The sequence below is a fragment of the Cervus elaphus genome, chromosome 22, assembly GCF_910594005.1.
Source record: "Cervus elaphus chromosome 22, mCerEla1.1, whole genome shotgun sequence".
NCBI lineage: Eukaryota > Metazoa > Chordata > Mammalia > Artiodactyla > Cervidae > Cervus > Cervus elaphus.
In genome coordinates, this window is record NC_057836.1 from 9,379,834 (window position 1) to 9,385,147 (window position 5,314).

The following is a 5,314-nucleotide window of genomic DNA, read 5'->3' on the forward strand; positions in this document are numbered from 1 at the left end:
CTGGTTCTGTTCCAGAGTGTTGTCCTGCACAGGCTCCTGGTCCCCCGGGGGGTGGGGGGGGGGGCAGGGTCAGGTAAACAGGATCCCCGGCCGCACTCCCTGACCTTGTTTACCTCCCGAAAGAATGTGAGGGCGTTCTTCCCCTTCCCAGGCTATGAGTCACCCCCCAACAACGCCGCCAGGCTCCCGCCACTGCCTGCCCGGCCTCCATTCACCGCCCCCCCCCCCCCCCCCCCCCCCCCCCGGCCCCAGACCCCGGCCCCTTGCCTCCTCACCCGATGATGTCAACCCTGTCTCCCCCCCCCCCCTCCCATCCCCTCCCACCCCCTCCCACCCCCAGTGGAGCCCACTGGGGGGGGGGGGGGTGGCCTCGAGTCGCCATGGCAACCGCTCACAACAGGAAGCAAGGCCCCCTTGGAGGCCTGAGCTGGGGCAGAAACACAGGAAGCGGCGCTGAGCACCGCGCAGCATTGTCAGTCGCGGTAAAAAACAAAACAGGACAAAAAGATTTAATGAGAACAATTAGCCCAAAGAAAAAGGAAAAAAAAAAAGGGCCGAAAAAACAAACAAAGCCAAACAGCCTGAAGGCAGGAGGCTGGCTGAGCTCCAGGGACCCCGTGTTTCCCCTCCCAACACAATGTCGGTTAAATAATACTTCCTTCTCAGAAGGAGGCTCCTGGGGAGGGGGGGGGGCGGGGAGGAGGGATCCTTCCCAGTGGCCCCTCTGTTGAGCCCCTCCCCCAAATTCTGGGGAGCAGATGGGCTAGTTCCCCACGCCACCCCAGGTATTATTACTCCCCAAGTCCTGCGCGGGGTACATCTAATTCAGGGGAAAGAAAGGGCAGAGGCCTAGGGCACTGAGATGGAAACAAGTCCCGGGCTGCCCCCCACCTCCCACCCCCGGCTGGGAGATGCTGTGTAGTGACCTGTCTCTTTCCAGCCTCAGTTTCCTCCTTCATTTCCATCCTCGCTGTCATCGCCAAGTCAGCATCTTCCTCCCGCCTCACTGATTGGCGCATGTGCATAGATGCGCGACACGTGTTGCATGAACTCGTGAAGGAATGAATGAATCAGCAGAGGTTCATGGAGGCAGTTTTCAGCTCAGAATGAACTAAGAGTCAGAGACGGACAGGCAGCCCTGTGAGGGGCAGCGCTGTCAATGGAGGTGGGCAAGCAGAGGTTGGGAAGACTTGGTAGGATCCTAGAGAGAGGACTGAGCCCTGGGGTGGGGGTGGAGGGTGAAGGTTCCTCTGGGCTCTCTCCCTCCCACATGCTGAGGGCTCTGCCTGGATGATAGTCTGGCCCCTGGGCCCTGACAGTCCTGGAGGGCAGCTGGAGGCACTGTGCCTGTTACCTGGAAGGGGACCAGGACCTCGGACGAAGCTAAGGCTCAGGGGCAGAGGGGCCAGCATCCAAGGCCTTGGGAACATGATGAAGGTGAATGACACTGGCTGGACGGTGGCAGAGTGCAGGTCACTCTCTGCAATGTTCGCCCCAGTATGTGTGATGGGCCCAGCAGTTCCTGCCAAAGCTGGTGATGGAAGGAAGCAGTGTGTGTGTGTGTGGTGGCGGGGGTGGGGTGGGGGGAGGTGTTGGGGGGGGCAGTGGTTGGGGTGAGGTGGATGCTTAGAAGAGGCTGACTGAGCTTCACAGCCACCTCCATGCAGGCAGTGGGGGCCACTGGAGGAAACAGGCCAAAAAAGTTGATAGGAGTTTGTTGGCAATGATGAAGAGGATCACTGTTCTACCCAGGGCCACCAGACACTCAGAAGTGTCACAAAATAAGGGGAGACCTCTTGGGAAAGAGAGGTGAGAGCTGGATCAGGGATGACCTTGAGGGCTGTCAGACCTGGGAGCTGGGGTCTGATACTCTAGGCACCAGGGGGCTACTGGTGGCTTCCGAGAGTGGCAGGAATATCTGCAATTGGATAATTTAGGGAGACATCTTTGGACAGGGGCTTCTCCAATGGCTCAATGGGTAAAGAATCTGTCTGCAGTGCAGGAGACACAAGAGATGTGGGTTCGATCCCTGGTTTGGGAAGATCCCCTGGGGAAGGAAATGGCAACCCACTCCAGTATTCTTGCCTGAAAAATCCCATGCACAGAGGAGCCTGGCGGGTTATGGTTCAAAGGGTCGCAAAAGTTGAACGTGACTGAGCAATTAAGCTTGCTTGCTCTAGACAGATTAGGAAAGGGTGGGGGGGAACACATCAGGAAAGAAGAGGATGGGAGATCAGGGAACCTGAGCACTGCTGACTTGGTTTCTTTTCTTTTGAACTAACTGAGAATGATGCACAAGTGTTCAGTCAATATTTATTGAATGAACGAGTTATAGCCACCTTACACTGAGATATTTATCTTGCACGCATTGTTTTGTTCATTCTCACTACAGCCCTGTGAAGTAAGTCTTATTCTTCCTAGTTTACAAATGAAAAAAAAAAAAGGAGGCTCAGAGAAGTTGCGAATCTTACAGCACAGCATGGTGGGACTGGATTCCCACTCAGCTGACCCACCTGCCACCTCGGGCACGTCACACTGCGCTACTTGCCCCTGTGCTGGCCCCATGCTGGCCCACGGGGACACTCAGATGTCAAGCCCCTGCCATGCCTCTGAGGAGCCCCTGGGTTGGTGGCCTCAGCTTTCCCAGCCGTAGATTGAGGGGCGATAGAGGAAGGCCAAGGCCCCTCCAAGTTCTCCCACCACCAGCCTCGAGGAAGCAGGAGCCAGATGGTCACCAGAGAGGGCAGGGAGGCTGCCCCAGGCCCAGGTGGGGGGAGGGAAGACTGGAATGGAGGAGGGGACGAGGGTTCCGAGAACAGATCAGAAGATCAGAGAACCGCGGGGTGTCCCCTCCGCAGGAAAAGGAACCGAGACCAGGGCTGGGGGTGGAGGAAGGAGAAGCAGATGTGGTGAGGGCCGGGAGCAGGTGCACTCAGGGCCCAGGAGGAAATGAATCTGAGTCCCAGTGCCTGGCCTTTGGGCCCTAGGCTCGCTCAGTCGGAAGCCGGGCCCCAGACACAGCAGTGTCTGGGCTTTGGGGCTGCACCTGAGGCCCTCAGGTGGGACCCGGAAAGGACTGGCCTGCCCACACCTGTCCTCCTGCCTCCTCATCCGGCGCCCCACATGCACCTGCCCCGGGAAATCCTCCTGGGGGCTGCTGAATGAGCCATAGGAAAAGGGATACAGGCTGTCTGTGGGCGGTTTGTGCGTGCAAGAGGGAGGGAGAAGGGCTGGGCATTGCAGGGAGGGGCCCCTGGGGGAATGGGATGGGTCTCTCAGGACAGAAGGTGGCAGAGGGTCATCACAGGTGGCTAAGAGCCCTGTTCTACCCCAGGGGTGGGGCCTCTGTCGAGTTGTTCCCCTCTGGGCCTCAGTTTCCCCATCTGTGAAATGGGGGCTCTTTTTCTCCAGAGAGACAGGAGGCTGGCCTAGCATTTAAGGGTGTGTTAGCCCCTGGACCAGCCGGGGCTCAGTCCTGCCTCCGCAGCCACACCAGATAGATCCAAGGGTGAGAAGTTCTAATAACACAGAATCCGGTGTGGTCTGCAGTGTGGAATGTTCCTGGCTCTGTTGTTCGTTCACTGTGTGGCTTGGACAAGATGCTCAACATCTCTGTGCTGTTTTCCACCTGCAAGAAGAGGGTTGTAACAGGGCAGACCTCCTGGGGTGCTGGAGGACCAGAGAAGTAACACACCTGTGAAGACAGGATACGGTTGTAAGTGCCTAGAAACCATCCTAACATGCTTTCTAAGTGGGGATCCCCAAGACAACTCCATTTCTGGGCTCTGTGCCCAGCCTGGCCCTGAGGACAGAGGGCAAAAGGCCGAGAAGAAACAGGGAGAGAAACTGGGAAACTGTCTGACCCAGAGATCGGAACCGTCCCCTTCAGCCTCTGCCTCCTGGCCCTGATCATAGGCATTGTAGGTGGGGTCGAGCCCTTGGGTCCTGCTCCATGGCCTCTCTCCCTGGACTGGGTGGGGGCTTGGCACACAACAGGAGTCCCTGGGAGGCACCGGGGCCTGGGAGGAGAGTGCACGGCCTGGGGTTCCCAGTGAGTCACTGAAGGCCTCCATGTGCTCCTTGTAGAGTGAGAACTGGAAGCATGAGGATCAGGGACATCATCGACGTGGGCCACTCACCCTGCACCCAGGAGGTGCCCCCAGTGCTGTTCGTCTCCCCCAGCTTCCAGAACCATCAGCTCCTCACCTCCCACCAGCTGCCTCCTCTCTACTGGTTCTTCCCCGCCTCCCTCCCCTACAGCCCAGACACACCCTCAAGTGTCTGCCCTGAAAACAGACAAGCCCCTGGACCCCCAACTCCCACCTATGCCTCTCCCCTGTTCCTTTTGTCCACACCATCTCTCCACCTTCATGGTCACTCTTTAGCCCGATAAACCTCTCATCAGCCTTCAGCATCTTCCACGTGTCTCTCCCTCTTGGTTCCAAAGTGCCCCTCCCCAGCCGTTCTTCTCTGAGCCCTGGGCAGCTCCTCCTCAGTCTGGTTGGCCTCCCCTCATAACCTGGACCCGCTGGCCTCCTTGCTGTGCCTCCACGCCCGCCCTCTTTTCTCTTCCCAGCCCCGGGCATTGCATCCACACTTAATCCCTCCCTGGCAGGATCCACCTCCTGGCTGTGTAATCTTTAGCTACTTAGCTTCTCTGTGCCCTAGTTTCCTCATCTGTAAAATGGGGCTAATGGTGGTTCCTACACCATAGCGAGATGGAGAGATTAATGGAGTAACTCAGAATGTGCCTGCTCATAGCAAGACCCAGCCTCAGTGCTGGGTACCTGTCACACGGCCAGTAAGTGTCCGAGCAGAGACTTGAACCCTGGGACCCTGCATCCATGTCCCATTCTCTTCTGCTGTTCTGGTGACACATGCGTTATCCAAGGCGCTCCTCTGAGGAGCAGGGGGATTGCAGTGTAGTAGAGTCATCCCAGCTCCAGTAGGTGGGATCTCAGGCACAGAAAAGCAGATGGGCCAGGACCCCTTGAGGACCTGAGGTGACACCAAGGGCCGGCCTAGAGGAACCCTCTTGTGTTGCTGCTGTGGGTCCTGCAGGTTCTGGCTCTGGCTTCCTTGGGCATCTATCCTATGAAGGAAGTCGAGGAACATGTGCTGGGCAGTCAGACACCTGGGAGCCTGGCGCCACCTGGCGGTCAGAGCACATCTTGCTATGTTCCCAGGCTTAAGAGGACACCTGAGATACTGTAGCCTTCCCTCTGCAATCCACAGGGCCTCTTCCTCCCACACCCCCACCTTTTTTTTTTTTTTTTAGTGATTGTGCCAGTCTTTTTTGAAAAAATGTATTCAT